We start from the raw sequence: 9,876 nt of genomic DNA on the forward strand, positions 1-9,876 counted from the left end.
TACGGGGAAGCAGGGATCGGGAAGGGGCTAATGGGGGGGTTTTCTTGGTGTGTGCTTATTTTTTTTAATAATTATTTTATTTTAGCTTATCCTGAGCGAGGCGACTCTGACTTGGCAGCCGTGGGGCGGCTCAGCTTACCGCTGCTTCTTCCAGCCCTGGTGGGTGCTAGAAGATAGCGGGAGGTTTTTCGTCCCCTGCGCTTCTCCGTGAATCCTGTGAAGTCGTGGGGAGAGAGGGGAAGGGAGGGCCTTTGGATAAGAGGGAGCGTAAAAATAAAAACTCGATCCTGCCGCTTTTGTGATGGGCGGGAGGTTCAGTTGGGCGGAACGAATCTCGCTTCTGTGTGCCAGGCAGTTGCGAAGCCTGGACTGCTACATTGCAACCCATCATCAGCCTGTTGTGAAGTACTGCTGCTTAATTCTGGAGATGCACGGCTGCTCAGATGCTTAAAGTGTATCAGAAAAGAAACTCCGATTCTAAATTAAAAGTTAATATTAAACAGTTTTTTTGCCTGTTTTAAACATAAACCAGGAGTACCTCTTTCCCGCTGCTGCTGCCCCTGGAGATTGCAGGAGTTTACAAAAACTTGCTTGGGGGATCAAAGTTGATCTTTAATATGTTGGAATAGACCTTGCTGAAGCCAGAGGGATGTAAACATGTGCTTACATACTGTAAACATGTGCTAAATTGAAGCCTAAAGATTAGTTGGACTTTCTTTAAAATTACTGATATGAATTAAAACATGAAAATTTGTTTTGGAGGTGCCTTTGAAAATGAGTTGGTGCTTGTACTGGAGAGAACAGCCGTATCTTGGGGATGTTCTGTTAACAACAGATGGCCACGCTTGCTGTCGAAAGGCTTTTGTAATGGAGCAGTCTCTCTCAGTTTTGAAAGGGGGTCATGGTAGAAAAGAGTCAGTGCAAAGGCTTTTTATGCTTGGCCCCTGTGGCGCAGCTTGCCTCCCTAACAAGTGGGAATGGCAATGTGTGTTGAGACTTTCCCGCAACAGAGATCAGTGTGTGATTCTGTGATGCTCCTATAGGTTATTAAGCTAAGTGGGTGCTGTCTGGGATTCTGCCTTGTGTTACTGGTGTAACGGATACAAATGCTATTCACTGTGCAAATCTGAATTTTAATTTATGTAAGGGTGGTGTGATACAGTCTGTATCTGGTATGGTCTGGACAAGTAAGGGCAGGAGTCTGATGCCTTTACTCGTGACATGGAGCACCTTGTTTCTTATGTAATCATAATTTCTTAAGAAAGAATTCAAAGTCAGCTCTTAACAAAGTGTGGATAAAAGTCTGCTAGTGTGGAACAGAAGAGCTGCATGGTAGAATTTAAGTTGAATTTTTGAGTTAAGAATGTCTAGCTTAAAAAAAAAATAATTGATGCTTTTTTATGCTTACTGTAGGTGTTCTGAGGAGATACCTGCTGGCCTCTGGTTTGCAAGAGATCGCAATTGCTGTCATCTGGGGTTAGAGTGTGATAATCCAGCAGCTAGCCCCAGCCATTCACAATGACTTTCCCCTGATAAGTTGCTGCTGAAGTCCGCTTAGCCATGTGATACCTATGTGAAACAAACACCTCAGGTGTAGATGTATGTAAGGTTTTGGCATTTGCAGGAGTCATGGTAATCTTTTGTGTATCAATTCCAAATTGCCTCTGAATACAGCTGCTTAGCAGTGCAAGCAGGTACATTGAAAGTTCCTTAATGGTCTTTTCATCCAGTGAGACTGAGGCACATGTATAAATCAGTTTGCCACAGACAGCTGCTGACAAAGCTTTTTAGTAATGCTAAATTTGTTTTTGAAACCTAGTGTAGCTCCATTCTATGGGTGTGAGGTGAGACTTGGTCTGGCACCAGATTCAACATCTACCATCATGGTGTAGATAAGAGTGGCTCCTGGTGAAATGCTGAACTACAGAAGATGAAATGCCGTGAGTTTAAGAGAAGGTCAGTGAAATTATTTTGGCCTTTGTTCCAGGAGTAGCCTTTTCTCTAGCATTCCTCAGCCTGAACTTTTCCCTGGCTGTACAAGGGTCAAACAGTCTGCTGTGATTCAGGAGTAAGCTGTGGACCTTCTGTACATATTCTGGGCTGAAGCATTCTCATGTGTTAATCAAGTGTAATATACACAATTCAGAAAGCAAGTCTTCCTTTGCCTTCATGTCTGCAAGGCTGTTGTCTCACCAGTGAGTTCAACTGGCAGAGTTAGACCCAAAAAGACAGAGCAGGAGGAGGACTGGTACTGAACTCATCCATCTGTGGTGAGATGTGATCAGTTTTGCTAATGTTTATCACATGTGTTGCACAATACAGACATAATATTTCTTAGGGTGTGGTTTCTTCAGAACTTTAATCCAGAGTAATTGAAAGCTGCTAGTGAACTAGTAATGGACCTGCTTCATTTTCCCCTGACTGCCCGTTCTCTTTTCTCTCCCCATCTGTTTGTCCTTTGTGCTGGCACTGGAGTTTACCAACCCAGGGTGAGTAATTGATAACAAACTTTTTGCTGTGTGACTTTTTTTTCCAGCATCTGGTGTTCAGAGTCTTTTCATGGCTTTGTGGGCACTGGTGCTAGCACAAAGATGATGACAGGAGTGGAGCAGAAAAGGAACCAGACTTCCACTTTGTTTAAGGAACCTCAGAGCAAGCACCCTTGCAGTTTATAGAGATCTCCTATGCTGGGCAACACACCAAATCCTGAAATAAGTCCAGAGGCCATCGCTGACCAGACACTAGTGTGTTTCTATTAGACTGGTTATTGTGGATGACTCCCGCTTTGAGAGGGGCTAGAGTCAGGACCTGCTGTACAATGTATTTTATACATAAAATGTATTTTCCTTGTTCACCTGAGGCAGCTGGGGACTCTATCCTCTTTCTCCAGGTCTGACATGGTAGAAATTTGCACTCTGAGATTGTCTTATATTTATGCTGGCTGAGGATCTGAATCCTGAAGGCTTGAAAGTTTTCTGTGTAGCTAATAAGCATGCACATCTGCAGTTACTCATATTAAGAGTATAGATTAAAAATATCATGGTAAGACTCCACTTGTAGTGTTTAAAACATGAACACCACAAAAAAGTTAAAATATTTAATATTCTGTAGCTACATGTCTTGGATTTCTGTTGGTTGTACAAAAGTCATACAGAGCAACTCAGGAGAATTACCATGATTTGAACTACTGACTAGAGTACCCTGTTCTCTTTTTTTTTTTGGCATGTTTCTTTAAAATAGGTGTCAGCAAAGCTAGTCCTGTCTTTTCTAGTATTTGTCATTGGGGGAAAAAGTGTGTGAGCTTGCCTGAAGGACTGAGAACGAGACAGAGTAGGATGGAAAACTGTTGCAGCTTTCCTGACACAACAGCCTAACATTGTAGGAAAAATGGGAGCATTCAGATCTTTAGTCATTGGGTTATTAGTGAAAAAGTTTTATCATACATAATAAGAATGCACATCAGTTTGAATGGCATATGCACATACAAGCAGACTTTTTTCCTCTTCTGTTATTTTCTGGAGGAGTGTTGCTTAGCAGAGCTCTATCTAGTGCAATGAGATTGGTTTGCATTGTGATAACTTTGTGGAAAAATTGGTGTTAGAAAAAAGAGAGCAAAAGAGCCTTTCCAAGACTATTCTGGTTTGGACCAGATAGCAAGGTCATTCTCTGGGAAAGAACAAACAAAGTCAGAGCCTCAGATTGCACAGTTCAGAGGTCATTCTGGAGGCCTGGTTTCCTTTTTAGCAAATAGCAGGCAGGGCTGTATGGAAGACAGAGGTGGCTAAAACCTCTTGCCACCCTACTTGCTTGACTTCCTGAAACAATATCCAGTTTTACTAGCCCTGTCAAAGAGAAAGGTTACTGGGAGCAGGCAAGGAAACTGCAACTAATACTCGATAGGATTCTTGGTTGGTAGCTTAGTAAATGCCAAAATTAAGCCATGTGGAAGGACTCAGAGCAGTGGTGGTGGTGTAGGTGGCAAGACAAGGACTAGAGACCAGGAGAACCTGGCTTCCCAGCACCTATGCCCATCTTCTTGTGATGACTTGCCTTTGTCTCCTCTTATCTGCTTTCACCATTGTTATAACAATGACATGACAAGAGTGTATACTTTCCATGGTAGAAGCAAAAGTGTGTTTTTTCTCACCTGCAGCAGGTAACGTGTCTTTTTAAAGGCAGTAGACTTGCTAGTGTCAGAAACCTGGGTGTAAGTCCTAGTTTTTCAGATGTAGCATTTGCTTTTCCAGGTGAGATTTTATGCCTTTAAAAGAAACAAGCAAATTATCATGCATTTTCTGTTTTCTGAGAGCTGTATTCTTGGGGAATGTATTGATACTCTAGGGTTCTATTGATGGCTTTATTTCCTTTTCCCCATATTGTAATTATGCTCCCATAACAAGAGTTTGGCTATGGCTGCTGACAAAAGCAGAGTTAGGACCAAATTTGAATGGATTCAAGAAAACCTGAAATTTTCCTCATCCAAACAATAAGCCAGCAGTAACCTTTTCTCAGTGCAGACACACAGACATTTCATTCTGGTAGCAGTATAGGGGTCAAAGTTCAAAATCTGCTCCTCCCCTAAGTGAAGTGTTCCTATTTAATAAAGTAAATTAATCCTGCATTTGTATTTTTGTTCTACCAATGGGCAATGTGCTTTTTATTTAATTACTTTGTTTTTAAATATTTTAGATATTTTTAAGTTATTATTTATTAAATTGGAGTAGCAATTCTTACTACTTTGTTTCCCAGCTCTCTGAAACCTATATTTAAATATCCATCCTAAGTAAGCAATAGGAGTTTTTCTGCTGTCTTTGGAGAGATCTGGACTTGCTTCCTTCTTCCCGCAAACTGATACCATCACCTGTACACCATCTGTTTTCAGATTTCTTGAGATCTTATTTTTCCAAGGTTATTGTTTTGTTCTTCTGGTTGCCATGTCTTCCAGAGCCTCATTCCCAGTTCTTGTGACATGCTTTTGATATTCTGTGCTGCTGCATCTATTTTCCCAATTGTGTTTATATATAAAACCAGACATAATTGCAGTCAACTAGATTGTCTGTGGGTGTATGCTTTGACTCCAGTGGAACTTTCTCAGCACCATTAAGGATATCCTAAGCTCAACCAAAAAAAGTATGTTCTGGATTCTATATGCATTAAAAAATTGCAAAATGTTTGTTTACTTGCTCTCTCGTAAGTTTATTGCATTTCCTTTTGGCATTTCATATGTCACTTCCATGCTTACATGAGGTGCTTGCTAGTCTGAGTTGTTTGGTTGAAATTGGGTAGACCACAGCTGTTCTGTGGTTGGTCCCTTGAAAGTATTGGAGCGAACTAGCAGAGCTCTGTCCTGAATCCTACATCACAAGGTGCAACTTAGGACATGATTCTGTCATCCTTCTCTCTTGGATGTGTCTGTGAGTGATGTTAAAATAGGCATACGTTAGCCTGCTTTGCATGCCTGTTAACTGTCATGCTGACCCTAAGGACTGAAGCTTCAGCAGCAGGGGTCTGGTTGGTGCAGCTGGAGCCCAAGGATATAAAGTGTGTGGAACAACTGTTTGCTCTGGATCAGGCAAAACTGGGAAGATTGTCACACCCTTTCTGGCAGTGTTCCCAGCTAGCTGCCCTGTACCACACCTGCCACAGCAGGCACGTGGGCTGCCTCCTTATGTGTGCCAATTATTTTCTTATTCTTCTGTGAATAACTTTAGAGATAAGTGGTTATTGAACTGTGTACTGATTGCCAAGATTGATCAGAAATTAATTCTTCATAGCTGAAGCTCACTGCTTTCAGAAGTGCTTGGACATCTGTTTATCACTTCAGTGAATTACTAGCTTCCAACTCTGTACAGTTAGATGGCAGCCATGTGTGAGCTGAGGTCTTGTTGTGGCCTTGTCTGCTGTAGGCTTTGAAGGATCAAACTCTGCTTAAGCTGACAATGGCTGTTAAATACTGCCTTTGCCAGTTTATTGCTTTTTTTTTGACAATGTAATTTCCTTTCATTGTTCTAGAGGCTTTTTCTTGGCTCTTGTTTTTCTGTGTAGTTCAGGGATATTTTTGTTTCATCTGCTGTTACTTACACCTATGCCACAGATATCAGTGCAGTTGTGTAGATATCAAGCTTAACGGGCAGCTTATTTTTTATGCCAGTGAATCTCAAAGGCACCACTGGAATGTCTTCTACAGTATAAGCCATGTTGTGTTCTGATCTGGTACAGAATACGTGTGCTGGTTTATGGCATGGTGGTCCCAAATGGCAAAGATGAAGAGGAAAATAACAGTAAAGTTTCTTTTGTTGTTACAGGGGAGGCATTCACCTCAGACTGCACTTTAATCTTGTACTGGGCACAGTTTGTGTCCTTGTCTTCTCTCAAGATACAGAGCAAGCTACAAAAACAAGATGTAGGAGAAGACACTTCTTTTCAAAAAGATCCATATGAATGTGATGGCAAACCTACAAGGCTTGGTAACTTTGCTCAGTAGGAGATAAAAGCACACCAGGGATGCTCCAGCCACTCTGCAGTAGGATCATGGTGCACCTTTCGGTGTTACACTTGGTGAAACCAGAGCTGTGGCTGCTTTGTCTAAGGTCATTCAGTGACCAATATGTGCTGTGGAAGGGGCGGTGGTCGAAAGTGTTTCTGTCCTAACAGCCTCTGAGCTCATGAATTTCTTTTGATAATGTTGATGAGGCTGACTTTCTTGGGGGAGCCCTATCTTCCTTCTCCCCCTGAAGACTGCTGCCAAGCAGAAAAATACTTTTTGCAATGTGAAATGCTTCATCCTTTTTCCTAGTTGCAAAGATAATGTCCTTAAACAGGGTGCGTCATCAGCTGGAAAAAGTGACTGAGGCTGTGTAACAAACACAGCTTTTTGCAGACTACATCTTATAGTTGCTCAGAGATCAAAGCTTAATGGCATGAATTGAGCTCAAATGTTGCAATTATTATTTTAGCAGGATGTTCTATTTTTTTTTAGATTCCACTAGAGAAGAGCTCATTCTTTGAGAGCTAAAAAAAAAATTCTGCTAATATGGACTATGGATTTTTGGACATTGGCCGTGATAAAGCAAATCAGCTTTTGTTTGTTTTTGCCAGAGAATGGACTAGATTTTGGCTTTTTTTTGTATGGGTAAAGTAGGAGACATTAACTGTAATGTTGAAAGCTGAAATGCTTCATGTATGTCGCAACCTTACAGTGGAAGCCATTTTTTTTTGTAAAATAGATGACTGCATTTCATCTTGAGTGTTGTACTTGACATTTAAGTAATTCCTCTTGCCTAAGTGCATGCCACAGTCTCTTGCATGCGCTTTTCTTTGGGTCAGTCCAGCTATGGTGCATGTAGGCTTGACATCTTCCATTGCAATGGAGCTGTGCTTGTTTTCACCAGCAAGCCTTTCAAGCATGCTGGCAGTACTGAGAACCAGTTGTGGTGGTAGGCATCGCTCCCCTGTGACTGGGACAGGTTTTCAAAACGTTGCATGTTATGTCACAGGAGAAGCTTGTAACACACCAGCTGTTTTGTTTCTGAAAATGTGTGTGTACTCTTGATCTTTGTGTAAATGTCTGAGGAGGCGCTGAGGACTTTGGAAACTGTAGTCCAATTTGTTCTATGGCCTACTGTGTAAGCTAGTACTTGACTCTTGGGGCAACTGTCCCCTGTGGTCCATTTCTCATTAGTAGGGGTGGGCCTGCCTGTGGCCCAGAAATACATCTTAGCAGTTCAGCTTTGACTGAATATTTTGCCTAAATAGTTGGGAAGCCAGATTTCTGCCCTTAATATGACATGATTATGTTAGTTCCAATTCTTACTAGAGCAAAATCCAGGCTCCCTTCTCTGTAGTACCTACTACAGCAAGCAGAAGCTAGTATTGGGCTTGGGTAATGTCACTGGTTGTTTTCATAGCAGCAGCTAAAGCAGGTTGTGAATAGCTATTTAATTGTCAGCGTGTACTAAAAGGAGGAGTCCTTTTCCGGTGGTTGTCTCCAGTGTTCTGTGAGGTTGGGCCCCCTTAGATCATAAAGGGAAGTAATTTATTCTGTGTTTTGTAGCTGTGTGTGTGCTGCCTTAAGGGTCCTGTGGATGAGTGAGATGCTTTGTGTCCCAGTTTTGTCTGGACCAGAAGTGGCAGGTTGCTAGAGGGATTCCATGAGACTGTTTCATCAGCTTCCTGATGTTTTGGCACTATCCTCTAATATTAGTTTTACAAAATTTTATGTGTTCCTCAAGGAGGGAAAATGAGTTAAACTGTTTGTGGATTATCGTGAAGGTGAATCTTAAGTGTGTCTGTCATACAAATCATTGTTACTTAAAGGGCAGATGGATGGCTGTGTTGAAAGTGGTGTACTAGTTCTCTAGTGCTTACTAATACTAAAAACAAGTTCAGAACCTGTTTACCTAACCTAAGGCCAGGTAGTCAGTGTGTGTAAAGAGATCTATACTAGTAGAGAATCTTGACAAGAATTCTCACCCAGATATTGTTTTTTGTGGTTCTAATTAAACTCTTGCCTCCTGACAGAAGCTCTCTAATCACATTGTTAGCAACAAGGAGTTGGTGTAAACCCTGTGATGTGACCTTGGTGATTCTGAAGAGGAAAGCACTTCTCACTGAATTACTTTTTAGATGGAATAGGAAATGCGGTGTCCAATATTCATTTGGCAAATGGGAGAGAAATTATCTCTGTGAGGGGGTTGTGAAAGATGTGCTTCTACTGTCTGCGTGGCTTGACTGATAATGATCCTGTATCTCAAGCAGCAGGCTCTAGGTTCAAAGCTCACTCCTCCAATGCTGATCCTGCACTGCTTGCGATTGCAACAGAGTCTAGCACTGCTTAAACCAGGATACAGACGTGTGGGATCTGGGATCTGGTGGTTATATTCTCCTCTCTGCTTTTGCTTTGCTTGTGGCCTCAGGTGAGTTGTTTGAACTCTGTGCTGCTAATGCTTTTCATGGCACCTTTCTGTAACTTAGTTCAGGCTCTTCAGGTTAAAAAAATTACCTTGAAAGAGGACACTGTTATTCCTATAAAACTATCATTGTTTGGGTGTCAGTTTTTCCCTCTTTTCTAGAGCTCCAGTAGATGTCATAAGTTTTTTGACTTCCTGAAAGTTTTAGAAATGGGAATGTCGGATTTTCTCCTATGGGTTTTGCAAGTTTTGTGCGAGTTGCTCTCATCAGACTGGACATTAGTTCTGATTCTTATGTACTGGCTGTTTCTGCTGTGGATATTATCTGCAATTATATCTCCAACAGCAGGATAAAAAATTGCTTGTATTTGCCTGATCTCAACAGAATTGGAATTAATGCTAGTTTTGATCCTTGTCTCATTTGAAGTGGCATAGATGCAATGTGTTTTTTGCTTTCTGGGAATTGTGGAAGTTACAGTGAAGGTGCCCTCCAAATACTTGTGCTTTGAGAGCTTCTTATGGCCTTGCACAGTCATAGGTTATACAAAGTGATGTAGTTGTGTGAGTCTCTCGATTGTAGCTACTATGCTGGAAGAAGCAAAGTCCTGGTGCTCTGCAGAGAAGTGGCCAAGATGCTAGACCTTGATTTGGGAGATGTGGATTTAATTCTGGACTCTTGGCTTAGTCTGCGCATTTGTGTAACAGATGTGCATCCAGGTCACTAGTTCTCTGATGGTTTGTCTTTTTTGAGTCAAAATGTCAGTTCATGAGGCAGGCAGGCACTGTGGTGCCTTGGTGTTCACAGCCCTTGTGGGGACCTGCTCTTAACTGATAGTGTATGGAGTGCTGGGGGACTTTGGCCTTGGATCTGGGCTTTGCAGAGTTGACATGGCTCATGATATTGATTGCTCCACAAAATGCAGCATGACATTGCCTAAAGGAAATTAAGTGTTAAGACATCTCTGAG

This window comes from Pterocles gutturalis, unplaced genomic scaffold (assembly GCF_000699245.1).
Source record: "Pterocles gutturalis isolate BGI_N339 unplaced genomic scaffold, ASM69924v1 scaffold20788, whole genome shotgun sequence".
In the NCBI taxonomy this organism is placed as follows: domain Eukaryota; kingdom Metazoa; phylum Chordata; class Aves; order Pterocliformes; family Pteroclidae; genus Pterocles; species Pterocles gutturalis.